The following is a 20,941-nucleotide window of genomic DNA, read 5'->3' as shown; positions in this document are numbered from 1 at the left end:
TGAAAGGAAATGACATGGGACCATGAAAAAGAGAATTTCAAGTTCATGAAAGTATAGAAGGATGTTCCCAGGTATTGAGAATACTTTGCTTGAATGCTGAAGAGGGCAGACCAAGAACTTGAAAAACTCAGTAGTATAACTGGGCTAGAATAGAGTGCATAGACATAGAAATAAAAATGAAATGGAAGTCATAAAAGAACTGTTCAAAGGTCATTTAGTTTAACCTCCTTTAATGTAGACATTGAAATTCAAGTAAAGATGAGGAAACTAAATTCTGCAGAGATTGAGAGATTTGCTCCAGGGTATATCTATATAAGTAAGGGGCCAGATAAAGTAGAATTCAGACTCAGGGCCTTTGATTCCCAATCTGGTACTCCCCCCCCCACCCACTTTGCCATATATATATCGTTCATCTCTTCTGGAGTCTGTAAAGGACATAGTATAATAAGCCTAAAAGTTTTTATGTTATGTTAATGATAACATAAGCCACAAAAGATTTCTGAGCAGCAAAGTCTACCCACCAAGTATTAAAGAGAAGATTTGGGTAACAGTCCTTTCTATAGTACACCTGTGATTTTGAAAACTATTCTTGGGTTTACTGATGATGTAGCAGTAGTATATTGGATTTGAAGTGTGAAGATCCAGGTTTGAGTTTCATTTCCTCTACTTTGTGAGCTTAAGCAAACCTTAGATACTTCATCTGTAAAATGGGAACAGCTATTACATAACTCAAGAGAGTTGTTGTGAAGATCAAATGATAGAATGTAAATTAATGGCTTCAGATTCCCAAAGTATAATGTAAATGGTAGCTAAGCTCTTCTGAGATTCTATGTAAAATATGCTCTCCTCTTCTGGGATATTGGAACTTAACCTCTGTAAATAGTCAGATTTTAAAGCAGTCTTTTCCCATATAAGTTTGAATGTTGAAAATGGGTTTGTCCAACATTGAGGGAGATTCTAGGGAACTTTGAGAGGCCACAGAGGATCTCAATTGTACTCAGATCCACCAGGGAAATTGTCAGAAAGGAGTAACCAGTGAATAATTTAATTTTTAAACTATTTTTAAACCTGGAATTGCCTAGATAGGGTCACAATGGGGACTGAGACCCACCTCCCTTATAATAACATGACTTTATTTCCATTTTTCCCTCTTGCTTAGAACAGTAAACAATGACAGTTTCAACATCAGTAATTTGTAGGTTGGAATAGAAGGTGTGCTCCTGCTTTGTAATTGATACATAAAATGCAATCTTTCCAGAGGAACAGGTTGTCACTTTTTAAAAAATTGTCCCATTAAAGAGTTCCTTGAGGGCAGGGACCATGTTTTGCATGTTCTGGGTTTTCTCATAGTATCTAGCACAGACCTTTTTACATAGTAGACCCTCAACATTTGTTAAATACATTGATGAAGAACTATATCTTTTTAATCTTTTAATCTTTTTATCTTTCACATAATCCGAATTAGAAGGTTTCTTTGATACTATTTAGTCTTACCCAAAGATGATCAAGAATTTTGTTGCCTTAGTTCTACATAGGAAACATCTGAAGGTCTGCTGGCTCAACCTTTGTTCTCCACACAGGGATTACTGAAGCCATTGAGATGGTCCAGAGTCAGGCAACCAGGTGGCACAGTGGATAGAGCACCAGCTCTAGAGTTAGGAGGACCAGAGTTCAAATCTGGCCTTAGACACTTAATAATTATCTAGCTCTGTGACCTTGGGCAAGTCATTTAGCCCTATTGCCTTGCAAGAACTGCTTCCCCCCCCAGAGAGAGAGAGAGAGAGAAAGAGAGAGAGAGAAATGGTCCAGGGAACATCTGTTTTCACTTGGAGACTTCTGGTCAGTAATGTTTAGTTCCCTCCTTGATCTAAACCTAGTGTAAGCTTTCAGAGACAATAACTTAAGTAAGAATTTAAGTTTGGGAATCATTTCTTCAAAGATTGCATCAGTCCTATACTTAATTAACATATATATAGAAAATATGAAATTGGATCAGTTATTAAATTATATGAGTGGATTTATTTTTGAATATATTTTAAATATTTTTTCCAATTCCATGCAAAAATGGTTTTTAACAATATAGGTTGGGGTTATTTTAAGGAACAATCTGATTATCTAGTAAGAGTGAATTTTTCTAGTGACCTTTAGCCTATTTTGAAAACTCAAACCACACACACAAATTTAAGATAACATTTCATTATTTTTTATCTTTTAAAACTTGAAACATTTAATACAGGATATTATGGATTCCTATAAAAATAGCAATGGAAACAAAAGTACAAGTTATTGCAATAAGAAAAATTCAGTTAGAAATAATTTGCCATCTTTCAATTTTAAAAGATTTTATCCTTAAGTTATTTTTAGAGACAAAGGGATTTTATTATGAAGGAATGTTCACTTATTTGGGCTCTATTCTTAAGGAATAATCTTTTCAGGTACCTAGCCAGTCTACTAGTGGATTCTCTCTCCATTCGCCTCAACACTTATTTGATAATGTCAACTTCTTTAGGGGTTGGGGGGAGGTAAGAGTTGGACTCATCTACAAATGTATACTTGGAGATTCTGCTCTCTCAGAATATACACACTTAGCGATTCTGCCCTAGAGTCCATATCTAGTGGCATATGCTCTCAGGAAAATACAAGAGAATTCATAAAAATGGATAAATAAAAAAGAAATTCCTAGGTAGCTGGCATTAATGCATACTCCCTGGTTTCACCATTCTGAATGAATAACATTTAGCTGCCAAATGCGCAACAGTAATACCCAGAACTCATCGGCAGGTCAAGGGGAAGAATCCAAAGTAATTGACAGGTAAATTAACAGTAAAGATCTGCATCTTTTTCTGACTTTTAATCCCTGTTAATTCTCTAGTCTATTTGTCTAAGAGAAGAGAGTAAAAGAGCAACTATACTATGGGAAGGGGCAACTGGGGCTGTTCATACAGTTTTCTTTCCCTTAACAATAGTACTGACTGTCTGGTTATATATGGAGCATATATCTGCTTATGTCCTTGTTAACATCTGCTCTGCCAAACAATCTGTAGGGATGCTATTTATGATATTTGTTTACCTAAGTTTCATGATCCTTGATTAAAATGGAAATAGTAATGCTTTAATTTTTGTAGGGACCAAAATTATCAATGTGAATGTAGGTTGATGAAATGGGGTGGGGCTCACTCAGTATATGATGAACTTAGCCCTGAAATCCTTTCTTGTGAGGCGATTAAAAACCGCATGCATTACTCTAAAATCATAGCACAGTAAGTACCAAAATTACTACACAGATATTGACTGTAGCACTTCTGAAAAGGAAGTTGAGGGCTGGTTAAGTGACTGTAGAAGATTAATGACATATTTTGCATTCCCTTCCATAAACCCTTCCCTGGTTTTCTGGAGTTGGTAATGACCTTCTCTGTGTGCCTCACATAGCAATATGTTGTCACTTTTAAAAATGCAATTTGTAAACTTATGTATTAGGATTATGTGTTTTTACCTTATATCCTTCCCAAATTATGAGGTCCTGAAGGTCAAGTATCATATTATGATCAAATGCCGTTCCTTAATGTCTAGCTGGATCTTGAAGAGGCAGAGAGGGAGGGAGATAAGGGATCAAGGACACTAATAATAAAGGTAGCTTATGTTTATAGAGAACCTTCACAACAACTTTGTGAAATTTCTAAGAAGTACAAGTATTTATTACCTTTGCTTTAGAGATGAGGAAACTGAGGCTTAAAAAGGACACATGAGGACACATCTAACTAGTACATTTTGGAGGTTGAATTGAAACTCAGGTCCTCAAATTCCAGACTGTTAATGATATCAAACATATGAACAATATGGGCAAAGACAGGTGTTAACAACTGAAGAACCAGGAATATATAACAGTGGATGAGAGAGCTATAGATTGACAAATACTAGGACTGATAAGTAAAGATCAGATGAATAGAAAGGACATTTTTTAAAAAAGGTAGGGGAATAAGATTTTTTTTTAGGTTTTGTTATTTATTTATTTTTTTTTGCAAGGCAATGGGGTAAAGTGGCTTGCCCAAGGCTATACAGCTAGGTAATTATTAAGTGTCTGAGGACGGATTTGAACTCAGGTATTCCTGACTCCAGGGCCAGTGCTCTATCTACTGCGTCACTTAGCTACCCCAGAATAAGATCTTAAGAGGAAATTTCCTTGAGAGGAAATGGAAACTGTGAACCAGCTCCTCTTCCCCCATGCAAATGGTTTTATAAAAAATATTTAGAAGAGAGTTGGAGCTATTTAGTTGGCTCTTATTTGGATTAAGAGCTGGAGGAGACTTGAGACTCTGGTCCAATGGCCTAGGTTTACAAAAAAAGGAAATAATTTCAGAGAGAAGTGCTCAGTGTCTTCGAGGAAGTGGAATTGGAATGTCTTCTGATTCCAAAACTAGTATTCTTTCTATTAAAACACTGTTATGACCAGGCATCTCTAAACTCAAAACAAGTGATATATTGAAGACAAGACTTTAGGACAACAAGCACATTATAAAAAGGCTTACAAGCAATCAAAACTCACACATGGATTTGTATCACATTGTGCCTGTTGAGAGGTAAACTGTAGCTAAATTCAGCAAAGGTCAGCTTTAAAATTAAAGGGACAACCTAGAATAATATCACTGATTTAAATAAAGAACCCCAAAAAGAAAGCAGAAAAAAATGCTAATGTTATGAGAACTCAGTAAGTCGGTAAAAAAGGCAACTGAATTAACTTAACACTTAACCATTTTGGTTTCTTTGTTACTAGATTAAGTTTTTGACTCTCCATATCAGAGCTAAGAAATGAGGTACCCTGTGGCCTTCTTCCAAGTAAAAGAAGATAGCCAGAAGTCTCCTAAGAACCCTTAAAGTTGACAGCCTAAACTACAGTTTGATTAATGAACTCCTATCACAAATTTATAGTTAATAAAACTATTCATGAATGTATCATCTGGTTTTTTTTTTGATTATTGTAAATTTTCATGAGCTTTCTCTACCACTTTGTTTGGTCTTGGGCTTCCAGATCCTATTTCAGCAGAGAATCAGTTCATCTTCCTGCCCCGACCTCCAGTTTCCTTATGTGCTCGCTTTCCCTCCATACCATTGACCAATATGATTACTCCTTCCAAGCAAATTTATCCATATTTTTTGCTCAGCTCATTTCCTTCTCCATTCGTCATTCTTCCTCTCCTTGGCACAGTGTCCCTCAACTTTGCCAAATACCTTTCCTTTCATCTCTGAAATACTATCTCTTCCACTCTGCCTTTCTAGATTAACCAGAAGAGAGGTATTTTCTTTCTCTACCCCATACAGCTCCTACAACTCTTTTCACTCACTATTCTGCTAAACATTTTATTCTTCTGCTAGGATTTATTTTCTTGTTTTTTTAATTTATTTTTCAGCCATTATGTACATGCATATTTCCAAGTTAAAAATTTCCCTTCACCCTCCCTTCAGCAGGAACAATCAGATTTTGTTTTGTTTTGTTTTTAGATTTTTGCAAGGAAAATGGGGTTAAGTGGCTTGCCCAAGGCCACACAGCTAGGTGATTATTAAGTGTCTGAGACCGGATTTGAACCCAGGTACTCCTGACTCCAGGGCCTGTGCTTTATCCACTATGTCACCTAGCTGCCCCCAGGAACAGTCAGATTAGTATTTTACATACATATTTTGATAAACATGTTTACAAAATTAGTAATTTTCAGCATGAGAAATTAGGATTAAGGGAAAGAGCTACATAAGAGATAATTTTTATAAAGTACTCATTAGATTTCAGAAGGATTTTTTTTTCTGTATGTTTTGTTTTTTTTCTTCCGGATGAGGATATATAGAGAGCCAGTCAAATTCAGTTGTCCTGGTTCTCTGGACTGCTGAGAGGAGCTGCTTCCGTCAAGGCTGTTCCTTTCATAATGATGTTGATGAGTATGTTGTTTATATTCTTTTTGCTCAGCATCAGATCCTATAAGTCATTCCATGCTTCTCTAAAGTCTAACTATTTATGGTTTCTTATAGAACAATAGTATTCCATAATATTCATGTATCATAACTTGTTTAGCCATTCCCCAATTGATGGACATCCCCTCAATTTCCAGTTCCTTGCTACTACAAAAAGAACTGCTATGAATATTTTGGAACCTGTAAAACTTTTCCCATTTTTTTTATAATTTCTTCTGGATATAGATCTAGAATTGGAATTGTTAGGTCAAAGAATATGAACAGTTTTATTGCTCTTTGGGTATACTTCCATATTGCTCTCCAGAAAGACTGGATCCATTCACAACTCCACCAGCAATGCATCAATGTCCCTCCTCCCATAACTTCTGCTAGGACTTAATTTCAGTGTCATATTCCTATATGTTTGCCTGGATCAGTACTATCCTAGAATATAAACTGGAAGACAGTGGAGATTTCCATTTAATTTTTGATAGTTCTCAAGACAACACCATTTGTGTTTGTGTGTGTGTGTGTAGGGAAGGATGAAAGTAATGATGATGATGATGATGATGATGATGATGATGATGATAAGGGATAGTGACTGAACCTGTGATTTCATTAAAGGAAACCTCCAAATGAGGAAATTTCCTCTCCTAATGTAGATTAGTATGTTCTCTACAATTTATAGTATTGAAGAACACTGAGAGATTAAATGATTTGTAGTGGGTCTCAAAGCCAATGTATTTCTGGGTCGGGACTTGGATCCAGGTTTAGCTAACTCTAAGGTTGTCTTTGTGACACTATACTACCATTTCTGTAGCATATTGAAAAATGTGTTTTATATGTTATATCAATGGGGATGACTATCATACTTTAAGTTAAAGAAAGAAAATATATTTAGTACCAGTTTTAAAACTGCCAAATCCTTCTTTTAAACAGTCTTTGAGTCTTCTGTTGTAGATCACAGTATACAATGGAGGTGTTTACCAGTAACTTGGAATAGTCAGTTGTCTGTACAACTAATTAAGCATGGAATGATCTTACACAGTTAAGTTATGGCTTGAATATATAACTTTGTACACGAGAAGTCTTCTAAATTTTCTTAATTCAAAGAAATGCCTCAAAAATTTTAACTTGCAAAGACCTTGGGCTTGAAGCTAGGGCTACGGAAGCATGAATGTCTTTATTACTAAAGCAGTAAACATTAAGACTGAATTATTATCCTGTATGACTTCATTGTCACATAGTGAACCTACATGGTATGATAACAAAGCAGGTTTGAAGGAAGCCACCTACATTCTTAAGAAAATAAGACTGATGTAATAATAAAAATTCCCGATTCTATAATGCTTTAACATTTACAAGGTATTTTTCACACAACCATCCTATGTAAAATAAAAAAAATAGTTCTTTTACTATTTTACAGTTGAACAAATGGAGGCTCAGAAACACAAAATGATTTGTCTAGAATTACATAGCTTATAAATGTCAGAAATGGGATTCAATTGCAGATCTTTTTTGATTCCAAGTTCAGAATTATAACCTTTCACTTCTGCTCAACATTTGTGGTTCCTTGAATAACAGTATATTTATTTTAATTTTGACTTCATTTCATCCCAGACCCTGTAGAGAAATTAATAAAAAACTGAATATGAATCAAGAAAAGGAGTATATTATTCTTGAAGAAACCACACATATATATTGTGGTATTCCTTTTCCTTGATTCATATTCAGTTTAGCACTTTTATCTATACAGTGAATGATGGAGAAATGTAACCCAGTGGTTAAGGTAAAGTTAATCTCAGTAACCCTGGATATCAAGAATATTTTTAAAAAAGACCAAAACAAACTATGGGGTCTGAATACAGAGCAAAGCATACTAAGATCACTTTTTAAAATTTCTTTTATGTTTTTTCTTTCTCATTTTTCCCTTTTAGTTCTGATTCCTTTTTCATACATGACTAATATGGAAATACCTTAACATGATTGTACATGAGCAACTTTAGCCAAATTGTTCACTGCCATGGGGAGGAGGGAGGGAAAGGAAGGTGGTATAAAAAATATTGAACTCATAAACTTGCAAATGGATGAATGTTGAAAACTGCTTTTGTATGTAATTGAAAAAAGGGGAAAAATTTTTGGTTACCAAATATGATGGTTTTTTTTATCAGATTCTTGTTTAGATACTATATACATCTAACCACTTTACTTGTTTTTTCAAAGTCCTTGAGTTATTCTCTACTGAACAAAGTCATAAATTCCTGTTCTGTTAAGTTTAGAAGGAAAATTAAAGATTTCAATCCCTAAGTTTTACATATAATAGCATTGAGGTTGAGAAAGGGAAAGTGATTTGGAAGTGACACGATCAAACATTTTGTTATGTTAGTAGCAAAACTGATTCTCAAAAAGCCCTGGATACTTGACTCTTGTATAATCTGTTGGGGGTTTTTTAACCCAGCTGCACCACACTCCATCTTCCCAGATCAAACTCATTTGGGCATTAAAAGTCTTCTACAGTTTGGTTCCAGTCTACTTGTCCAGTCTGATCTCCTGTTACTCCCTGAAAATAATACTCTATTCCAGCCATACTGGTTTCCTAGTACTTCCCCAAATACACTAGTACTTATGTGTTTCAATCATGCTGTCTCCTTGACTTGGAATGGCATTCTTTCCCTTATTCTCTTTATGGAATGCTCTCAAGATTCAGATCAAACACTACCTTCCTAGTAAAATCTTCCCTGATCAACTCAAGCAGAAATCAGTTTTCCCTCTCAATTCCTAGCTTTTTGTTTATATTTTATTTTATTTTAACTTTTAAGAATATTTGACTTTACTTCTTCTAATAATTCTAATTGGTCTTGTGAGGATTTATTTGTAGGTGTTTTAGAGTAATTTTCCTCTCCTAGTTCTGAGTTTTGATCATTCCTGACATTATAATAACTTTTTTTTTTTAGGTTTTTGCAAGGCAATGGGGTTAAGTGGCTTGCCCCAGGCCACACAGCTAGGTAATTATTAAGTGTCTGAGGTCAAATTTGAACTCGGGTACTCCTGACTCCAGGGCTCATGCTCTATCCACTGTACCACCTAGCCACACCATAACTCTTTATCTTACTTAAATTTATTCATTCTCCTAGCCTTACTTCCCAGATTGGGGCTTTGTGTGAAGGTCAAGTTCTTCATACTTCTGACAGAGCTATCATGGCCTTCTCTGTACCTAACTTTTCTTATCTATGCCACTGTGCTTTCTAAGCATTATATGCTGTGTTCTTCAAGCAAAATGACATGGCTTTTAGGTCAGGTCTCATGAAATTTTGGGGACCCTATTATTATTTCTTTAATATAATTGCATACTGGATTTTAGATATTATTAGTATAAAATGATTTTCTTTATATTTTTGAAATGTATTCAGCTGAATTGATATCATCTGATTGGTAATAAGTTTTGTTTCATGTTTTAAATGCTTGATATTGTATATGTTATTATATTTCTAAATACTCTTATACTGTGAAATTTGAGAAATTATTATCAGAAATGCTGTTAGGAAAAAATAATGATGTTAGATTATGAATTAATCTTTTAAGAAGAATTTGATGAAAATTTTTAGATATTTGGAAACTGCTAATTAATTGGGCATATTTTAAAACATAAGGTTAATATAATAGTTTTTATTTGAAATTTTTTGATTATGAAAATTTGAATGGTTAGTTTACAGATATAACTTCATTAAAGATGTAACTTAATTAAGTCACTTCTCGGATGTTTGATACATGTCTAAAATCCAGAAAGTGACTAGTTTTGTTTTATAAGTAAAGAATAAATAAAATATTATCATTAGGGAAACATTTGGAAATTAATAATATTCTAGCTTTAAACTGGGTTAGAGAGATTTTGTTATTTAAGGTAAAACTCTTGGAACTATAATTTTGTTTTGAATTTTGATTACAGGAATGGTTGTCTGAATTATTATAAATAGACAAAAATGGCAGTCTGAGGACAGCTATAAATGAATGTCTCTGGGAAAAGTTTAGGGAATGACCTTGGCATGTCCTAGGGTATCCTCTTGTTTCAGTTTCCCCATGATACTATTTCCTTTCTGAATAGGTAATTTTCCCCACCAGGTTAATCCTGTGCCTGGCTTTTGATACTCTGTGACTACATGATTGACTGTCAAATATGACTCATGTCTGAAACCAAATAGAACTAAAAGCATTTTGCCCCATGTTATTCTAAAAGACATTGCTATAACTATATCCTTTTATAGCAAATTCCTATAATCAGGGTAGGTGAGTCATAGAAGTTTTGTAAATACAATATTAAATCAATTAATTAATAAATTAATAGTGAAATATCTCTAAGGTACTATAATAGAATGCAAGTATAAAAAAAAACCTTACTATTTCAATCTGTATTTGTGGTCCAATTATAATTGTGAATGATATCCTCCCAAAGGGCAGTTAGATAAGGTAATAGGATAAAGATGGAATGTAAAAAACTAAAAGAAAGCAACAGGATTAAACTGTTTCCTCTAAGAACCATATGCATATGTTTATGACTAACTTTCAAAAGTTTCCAGCATGGAAATTCAGATTTTGATTATGTTTTAGTAAAAAATTCCCAAAATTGGATTAAGAATTTTGCATTAAAAATTATGATAATTATAAAGCAAAATTATTTTCCCATTTTAAAGTATCTAATAATTTTAAAAGAAGAAAGACTTCATTTTACAAGTTAGACCCTCATAAATTTTTTTTAGTTGTTTTATTTTTTGCAAGGCAATGGGGTTGAGTGGTTTGCCCAAGGCCACACAGCTAGGTAATTATTAAGTGTCTGAGGCTGCATTTCAACTCAGGTACTCCTGACTCCAGGGCCAGTGCTCTATCCACTGTATCACCTAGCTGCCTCCCTCATAAATTTTTTTTTAAAGATTGTTGTATCAGGTATAGAGTTTAGGTAAGAAAGAAACAGCAAGTGAAATTCACTGAAATTTCAATGACTCATTTAAGAGTTTGTACTAAATTGTATTAAATCTTGTTACTGGTAGATTTTTGCAGAATTATCTAGGAATCTCTACAAGTGATTTGGAAAAATTCCCTTCAGTTTTGCTCTGAGAATGAAGTCTATTCCAGAATGTCCAAGAGAAGATACTCAAGGACCAGATGATATACATGAAACATCTGGGACTGGAAATGGACATTGGGAGTGGATTATTAGGATATAAGGATACTTGATGTTAATTAATACTGATCATTATACTTGTATAACTTTAGGTTTTCTTAATGGTGTTTTCTTGGTTACCTTGGTGACATGTAAATTTCCCTTCTCAGAATTAGTTCAATGTGAGCCCTCTAAGTAGTTTGATCTGTTACCTGACTTAAGTAAATCTGATTATGACTAAATGAAAAAAAAAAAACCTTAAAGATTTGGCCTATAGTTAAGTGATCCATGGAAGGAATGGGCTTCCCATTCCTCCATGTGTAAAAAGGAGAGAATTTAGGGAATTGAGGAGATTGGGATAGCAAATGGTTAATTGTGGAAATTGAGTGAACCATGCTGATTCCATCTTGTGACTTAATTCTGCAGCCAACTTAGTTCCCTTTTTATTCAGTTATGGATATAGTCCAACTTCTGTTTTTGTGAGAAAACTTTATTCAATTGTGGGAATTGGGAGAAAAACCTTATTTATTGTTTGAACCTAACCCCATGTGTCTGGGAAGCTGATTTGCTATTTAGAGACACTTAACTAAGGACTTTTGTTATGCTGACTAGATACCTGGTCAGATCCAAAGATTAATCCAAGGAGTTTTCTCAAGTATATATCTCAATGCAAACAGGATATATGGAATGTTCAAGGAGGCCTAGGACCTCTGTTGTGAAGCCTTGCGGATCCCTTTTCAGGGTTACTTATCCACCTTTGTTGTCTACCTGGCACTCAATCTGTGGCTCCAAGGAACTGTAGAATGCACAGTGACCACACACTGATAAACTGTCTTGGCAGACAGACTGAGCAAGATTAAGGGTAACTAGGGGTGGCTAGGTGGCACAGTCAATAGAGCACTGGCCTTGGAGTCAGGAGTACCTGGGTTCAAATCCGACCTCAGACACTTTTAATAATTACCTAGCCGTGTGGCCTTGGGCAAGCCACTTAATCCCATTCATTGCCTTGAAAAATCTAAAAAAAAAAAAAAGATTAACAGTAACTAAAAGGTTTCAAACCTATTGATGAGTTGGGGGGGGGGGGTTCTACTCCAAGCATGTAGAAACTTCCCCTGGCAGAATGGGCAGATGAGAACAATTTGTTCCAATGGTCAGGAAATTGGTTGAATAGATACTGTTGAGCACTTAGAGCTTGGTCAGACATCAAAGGCACCAGTTCATTCACTGTATTCGGGATATTTATCAGTTGTCATTGACGCTGAGAAAGAAAATGAGGCCGATGACTTTGTGCCTCACTTCAGCCTAAATCATGTATGAGTCAAAATATCACCCTATGATGTCATCGGTCTCCTTTGAAAACAAAGGAGAAGCAACAATATTCCAAGCAAGCAACCTTTATATCTCATTTGAAAACTGGCACCATACTAATCAATAAGTTATTTTTTCCATGTTTCTTAGATTGATTACAAACATTTTTTTGGGGGGGGAGAGTGGGACACTTTCTTTCCTGATTTTAGGGAGTTGGATCTGTTCCCTCTTCCCCTTTCAACTTGGAAAGTCCCTAATCTTTCCTCCAATTAGAAATTGGATTACCTAATGTATCCTGGTTATTTTCTTTTTAATTAGTTAGTCTTATTTGATTGGTTTTAATGTATAAAAATCTCTCTTTCCCCCATTCAGGGTCTAGCTGTAAGCTGAGAAAGACAGCTGGTTCCAGTTTGTTATTGGAAATGGCCTGCAATGCTTAATAAATTGATATGCTTGGAAATTCCAACCATTTGTTTCCATAGTCATTTCCTCTTTCACCAATCATCTCCCACTATCACCCTATGTTGTCTGATTGAGGGAACAGGAAGGATTTGTTCTCCTGCCCTTTCCAAGTTTCAGACCCCAATTTGGGTCTAGGCCACAGCTGTAGGATTACCCCTAGGTGGAGCTCCAATAGAAAGTTGCTGGTTTAGACTTCATCAACTAGCTGCAAGTTTGGAATCAAAGTGCTAACTGCTCGTCACTATTCTTCACCCTGGGGCTGAGTCTTGAGATCTTTTCACAGAGGGATAGTACTTTGTCCCTGTTGTGCTGGAGCTGTTTGCTATCTCTAAGCTGGGATTGAGGAGTAACTATAGGGCCCAATTCTATGCCTATTGTACAGTCCTTCCCACATCTTTTCCACAGTTCTGGTCCTGATTGCTTATCTATGTATTGAATTTGTGATCTGAGGGACTAGGTGGTATAGTTGATAGTATGCAGGGCCTGAAATCAGGAAGACCAGAGTTCAAATCTAGCCTTAGAAACTTGTAGCTGTTTGACCCTGGGCAAGATACTTATCCTTCATCTGCTTCAGGTTTATCACCTATAAAATGAGGATAACATCACCTACCTCCCCAGATTATTGTGAAGATCAAATGGGAATTTGTGAACCTTGCTACTTAAAGTACTACATAAATGCTAGCTCTTATTATTAGAATTCTCTTAATGTGAAAGATAGCTCATGGTGATTTACAACTCAGTCGAGTCCTCTTCTTAAATCTTTGTTGGAGTAGTTGCGAAAGAAGCTGGGTTATACTTTTGCTTACTCCATCATCTGAGCTTGTCTCTTCAATTTCTTTTTTTCTTTATTTAAAATTCTCTTGCTTCTATATGGATTTTAAAAATGTATTTTCTAATAATTGGTGGGTAAATAGAAAGCAACTACTTACACCTCTAGCATAGTCATCAAATAGTTATCAAATGCTTATTATGTACCAGGCACTTACCTTCCCTTTAGGATTTCATATTCTAATGTAGAGATAAAATGCAATCAGCTTTGTATATGCAAGATACAGAATAAGTAGGAGGTAATATTTGAGGGAAGGCATTCACAGTAAGGACCTCTTGTGGAAGATGGGATTTTAGTTGAATGTCGAAGAAAGCCAATGAATCTAGGAGGGAAGAATGAGGAGAGCATTTCAGGCATATAGAACAGCCAATGAAAAAATACACTTAGTATGAGAACTTCAAGGAGGTTAGCGTTTCTAAATGACAGACTATGCAGAGGGAAATAAAGTATACAACTGGTAGAAACAGGATGTCAGACCTGAATTCTAGGAAGATTACATTGCAACTATGTAGAAGATAAGTATATAAAAGACATTATATGAAGGTAAAAATGGCAGTGAGGCAATTAAGGCAATATAGTGTGGATAGAGTGCAAGGCCTGAGTTGAAATCTGGCCTCAGATACTTATTAGATGTGTGACTTTGCACAAGTAATTTCACCATGTTTCCCTTAGTTTCCTCATTTATAAAATGAGTTGGGGAAGGAAATGAAATACTATTCCAGTATCTTTGACCCCCAAAATCTAAATGGGATCATGAAGAGTCAAAAAAAATGGCAGCATTTGGCAATAGATTGGTTATATAGAGTAAGTGCAGATAAGATGTTGAGGATGACATGGAATTATCTAGCCTGAATGACTGATTGTATGGTATTGTTCAACATTTCAGTTGTGTTTGTCATTTTCTTCTTCAGCTTATTTTATGGATGAGGGACTGAAACAAATTGGCTTAAGTGACTTGACCAGAGTCACATAGCTAGTAAATGTCTGAGGCCAGATTTGAATTCAGGAAAATGAGTATTCTTGACTCGAGATCTTTGTTTACTGGATCACCTTGCTGCCTCAACTGATGGTATACTTAACAGAAATAAGGGAAACTAAGAAAAGGGCAGGGATTAGGAGGAACATGTTGAGTTTGAGATTTCCTTTAGACAGTTGGTGATATGAGAATGAAGGCCTGTAGAGATTAGGACTAGATAAATAGATCTCAAAACATCTTCATAGAGATGGTGATTGAACCCTTAGGAGCTGATAAGATCATTAAATTAGATACTATGAAGGAAGAAAAGGGTTTGGGATAGAAATTTGGGACATTCATAGTTAGTGGGCATGAACTGGAGGAAGATCAGGAAAGGAGACTAAGAAGGAACAATCAAACAGGGAGAAAGAGGGAGAACAAAGAGGAAGCAGTGTCATAAAAACCTAAAAAGGAGTGAGTATCAGATTCAATGAACAATATCAAAAACTGCAGAAAGTTCAAGGAGGATAAGATATGGAAAAGTCCATTAGATTTGGCAATTAAAAGATTTTTGGGTCCTCTGGAGATAGTAGTTTCAGTTGAGTGATGAAATCAGAAACTATATGCAGAGGTGTGAGCAAAGGACAAGTAGGCACCTAGTGTAAATAGATTTAGCCAAGAAAAGGGACTGGGTGAAATGGTTGGGAGAGAGAAATATAAGATGACAATTAGGGTTTGTTTGTTTTAGAATGGGGGAGACATTGACATATTTGTAAGCATCAGAAAAGCACTCAATAAATGAGAGATTATTAGAGGATAGGATGATAGTGGAAGCAATATTCTAGATAAGATAGGAGGGGATGGAATCAAGGATGTATGAAGATGGATTTTCAAAAAGAAGGACCACTTCTGCATGCCAGACAAAAGAAAAAGAGAAGAAATTGGGGGAAGATGTCTGAATATTATGAGAAGAGGAAGCGGGGAAAAAGGAAAGCTTTTGGTGAATGACACCAGTTTTTTCATTAAAATATGAGGTAAGATTCTCCCCTAAGGGGGTTGAGGAGAGGATGCTGTCTGAGGAGGAATGAAAGGTTTGGAATAGCTACTATGGTGAAAGGAATAACTCAAGGAAAGGTAAATGGATTTTCTTACTGTAGTGAGGACCCATTTAAGATTATGTAACAAATTTGTTGTAGACCTAGTCATCACTTTTTAAAAAATTTCTGCAGCCTGTTCAGAAGCATGTGAATTGGAACAAAGGCAGCTGGTAGGAGTAATCCAAGATTGGGGTTTGGCAAAGTATGATTAGTGATAGGATAAGGATAATGTACAATTATATAACTTATTCAAATATGGGGCAGGTGATCATGAATAATTTTGCAAGAAGTCTACCAGACCAGCAAGGATGTGTAAAGTATTACTCTTATTGCAATTACATACAAAGGGAAAATAATGGCCTTAGTTTAATATGTAGCCTAAAAGTTGGGAAAGCAGATTTCAAAAGATCGAGGGAAAGGATAGGTAGGTTCTTATAGATGAAAATTAAAGATGGGAAGGCAACATGGGAGGAATGGGAAAATCCTTTTTTTAAGATTTTAAAATATATTTTTTTCTAACTACATGCAAAGAAAGTTTTCAACATTGATTTTTCTGTAAGATTTTGAGTTCCACATTCCCTCCTCAACCCTGCCTTTCCCTTTCCCATCCCTTCCCTTATCCCTTGAAAAACAAGTAATCTTATTTAGGTTATACACATATAGATTTGTTAAACATATTTCCATATTAGTAATGCTGTGAAAGAATAATAAGAACAAAAAGGAAAAAACCATGAAAGGATTCAGATTCTGTAGTTCCTTTTCTGGATGTAGATGGCATTTTCCATCATAAGTCTTTTAGAATTGCCTTTGATCATTACACTGAAGAGCTAAGTCCATCATAGTTGATCATGACACAATGTTGTTAGTAGGTACAATGTTCTTCTGATCACTTCACCACTCAGCATCAGTTCATGCAAGTCTTTCCAGGCTTTTGTGAAATATGTCTGTTTGTGATTTATTACAGAACAATAGTACTCACGTCACATTCATATATTATAGTTGTTCAACCATTCCCCAGTTGATGGGCATCCCCCTCAGTTTCCAATTCTTTGTCACTCTAAAAAGAGGTGCTACATATATTTTTGTACATGTGGGTTTTTTCTTCTTTTTTATGATTTCTTTATTTTATTCCAGTATCTTTGCCAAAAATAATAGAAATGGGGTTATGAAGAATGAAACAGTAATGGTATTCCTGGATCAGAGGGTAAGCAAAGTTTTATTAGGAATGGGAAAATCTTAAGGATTAAATTCTAAAGACATAAAAGGAAACAATTTCAGTGAGAAGAAGCAAAAATAGTCACCTGAAGGGACTTAGGAAGATACATGGGAAACATAAAATCAACTTAGATTTTTAACTGATATATACAGAAGATGGAATCAAGGACAAGCAGCAGAGGATGAATGTAAGAGTGTAGCATAGCCCTATAAAAACAGTAACAAAAGTACTATGACTCAGAATGATCTAAGACTAAGGAGAAGAGCTCTCAATCAGTCAATATATCCTTATTAAACCCTATCATGTTTGAATTAGCAATGGGAATAGAGACAAAAGTGAAATTGTCCTTCAAGGATTACATGAGAGACAACATGCACATAATATGGTTACATATAAAACACTTTTCAAAGGTGATACACTGCAAGGGGATAGGAGGTGCTAGCAACCAGGATGCTGGGAGGTGTTGGGGGGGGGAAGGAATTGGGAGAAGGTTATAGAAAGTCTAGGAAAGGCCTCATGCAAAAAGATGGGATTTAATCTAAATCTTAAAGGAAAGCAGGAATTCTGAGAGATGGAGGTAAGGCAAGAATACTTTACAGGAATGAGGAATAGCCAGGGCAAATACATAGAGAAAGGAGAGGTATGTGAGGAATAGTAAGCCCAGTCTGCAGAAGATTAATATATAACAAGCCTGGAAGGGCAAGATGGGACCAGGTTTTTGAAGAACATTAAATCCCAACTTTCTTTTTGATTCAGGCCTTTAGGCAAATCATTATGGCAGCAATGTGGAGGATAGATCAGTGTGAAGAAAGACCAACTAGAATACTAATATAATAGTCTATATGAATTAATAAAGTTCCAGGTGAAGAGAAGTGCTTCTTTCTACAACATAAAAGAGATGTTGTAGAGAAAGAAATGACAAAATGTGTAAACTGATAGATATGGGGTGAATGAAAGTGAAGAATCAAGGATAATAGAGGTTATGAAACTGTGACGAGAGATGGTGGTGCCTATGATAATTATAGAGTAGTTTGGAACAGGATTTGGTTTTGGGGGAATAAAGTTCTATTTTAGACATATTAAGATTCCTATAGGACATCCAGTTTGAAATAGCAGATGCTCAGGAAAGTGGTTAGGATTGAATATGTAAATCTGAGAATCATCTGAATAGTGATGATAATTGAATCCATGAGAACTAAGATCAATAAGTAACCTATAGATAAGTAGAAAGGAAAATGTTTCCAGAACAGTCTGGGAGTATAGCAATTAGAGGGAGGGACATAGTTGATGACCCAGAAAAGAAGACTGAGGAGTGGTCAGACAAAAAAGGGAGAGAAACCTGGAGAAAAAGCATTATGGAAACAGAAGAAAAAAACCTAAAGAGGAAACTACATCTGGGAGTGGTAGAAAGTGGTCAAGAGGAATGATAGCTGAGAAAAGATCAATTTAGATTTAGCAGTTGAGATCATTTGAGAAAGCAGTTTGGTAGTTGAGTTTGGAAAGAGCAGTTTCAGATAAGTTCATAAATCAGATGGAAGCTAGCATAAAAGAAGTGAAGAGGAAAGGATGTGGAGACTTTGAATATAGATTACTTTTTTAAGGAATTTGCCTGGAAAAAAATAGAGAAGAAATATGGCGATAATAGCTATTGAAGATAGTAGGACCTATCTAATAAGGGTTTTTTTTGTTTGTTTTAATTTTTAGGATGAGGGAGATTTGGGCATATTTGTAGGCATCAAGGAAGGGATCAGTATATATGGAAAGAGTGAAGACTAGAGAGAGAAAATTGGTTGTTGATCTTGGTAAGCAGGGGGACCATTTAGCATTTTTTTAAAGCTATATGGAGGAAAAGAGAAAGATCAATGAAAAGTCAAGACTGATGAGATTGTGATCCCTGACCACAGAAGTAAGACAGAATAATTCAGTTTTATTTTCTTTTCCAAGTAGAATGACTCTTACACTTGAAATGACAAAACAAAAATGACTTATGATGAACTCACACCCTAGATAAATAAAGAGATAATATACTAAGAGAGCACCTAACTGACCTTAATGAATTCAAGTTACCTGGCCCAGATAAACAAAATGCAAATGATATCTAATTATCACAAAAGAAAAGATATTACTGTTGGCTTATTATAGACTAGGAAACTTGACCTCAATTTCTTGTAAAATTCTTATTTAAAATTATTTATTTTTAACATTCTTTTCTTTTTAAATTTTGAATTCCAAATTCTCTCCCTCCCTTCTGTCCACTTCCACACCCACTGAAAAGGCAAGCAATATAATATCAATTATACATGTGAAATAGCCATATTAAAAAAAAGAAAATTGAAAGAAGATAGAAAATTATACTTCATTTTGGACTGAATTCTCTCTCAAGGTTGAAAGCATTTTCTCATCATGAATACTTTAGAATTGTCTTGGATTATTGTATTGATCAGAGTAGTGAAGTCTTTCAGTTATATCATTGCTATTATTGTGAACTGTGATTAATTACACAGTTTTTCTCCTTCCACTTTGCATCAGTTCACATAGATCTTGCCATGTTTTTCTAAATCTAACCCCTCATCCTTTCTTATAGCACAATAGTATTCCATCACAATTATATACCACAACTTATTCAGCCATTCCCCAGTTGATGAGCAACACCTCAATTTCCACCATAAAAAAGCTGCAATAAATATTTTTGTACATATAGATCCTTTTCTTTTTTCTTTGATCTCTTTGGAATACAAACCTAATAAGCCTCTCTATTATTTCCTATTTATCTTTAGCATGTTGTAATGTGGATACATTTTAAGCATGGGTTGGACTAGAAGATCAATATGGTCCCTTCTAGCTTTAAAATTCTTTGAGTCTGTTATGAACTAAAGCTCTATTCTTTAAACTGCAAAACACCTAAACTAATCTCTAACCTGTAAAAATAGTGTAGACAGAGGAACATCTGAACAAATTATGGCTTATTATATAGTAGAATATTGGTAGTTGTCCTTTATTCTCAAAGAGGTTCAAAGTGACATTACTATATTAGAGTCAAATTACAGTGGGATTGATAGGACTGATACAAGATCAGAATGCTCTATCACATCTTGGGTACAAATAATCCATGTGAACATATGGAATTGATTCTCTAAATTTGCACAGCTCCTTTTTCTTTTGAGTTACTTCAATTCTGCTTTGATCAAATAACTTTGATGAGGGCATACCATGTTGGATATTCTGTGACAATGTCTCCCATGTCACATAATTCCAAAGTTCTCCAGAAAGAAAAGGAATACTCTTTAACCATAAGAAATGATATAAGGGGTAGATTCAGAATAACCTAGAAAGATGAGTAGAACTAATGCAGAATGAAGTAAGCAAAATCAAGAAAACAATGTAAATTTTAAAAGCAAGATTTTAAAGACAATCTATATTTAAAACTTAAGAATTCTTGATTAATGCAATGACCCATGACCCCAGAGGACCAATGGTGTATACTACACACAAAGAGGTGACAAAGAGGTGATGGACTCCAGGTGCAGACTGAGGTTTTGTTTCTTTGTTTTTTGTTTTTTTTAATATGGCCAAGGTGTGAGTTTGTCTTGTTTAATTATGCTTATTTACTACAAGAGGTCTTTTTAAAAATGTTTTCAATGTGTGGGGGGAGTAGTTGGAAGAAAAAGAAAATAAACTCTTTCTATTTGAAAAAATATGGAAAAAATGTTAAAACCCATATTTAATGCTTCCAACAAAAACCATAGGCCAAAGATAATTTTTAAAAATTGTCTGAGGCAATTCTAGTAATTTTTTGGTCTTCTGAGCTAATATATTTGGCTTTAGAGTATAAGCTAAATTAGAAATGACCTGAGGTTTCTATATAAACTTGATATGGTTATTGTTTCTATATAAATTTGAATTCAGTTGGGTGATATCATTAGAAGTAATAGAATTTGACAAAGTTTTAGAAGCATTATTATGTATTGCACAATGGAAGAGT

This window comes from Macrotis lagotis, chromosome 1 (assembly GCF_037893015.1).
Source record: "Macrotis lagotis isolate mMagLag1 chromosome 1, bilby.v1.9.chrom.fasta, whole genome shotgun sequence".
Classification (NCBI taxonomy): domain Eukaryota; kingdom Metazoa; phylum Chordata; class Mammalia; order Peramelemorphia; family Peramelidae; genus Macrotis; species Macrotis lagotis.
The sequence above is the reverse complement of the archived record's forward strand: the minus strand, read 5'-3'. Positions refer to the sequence as shown.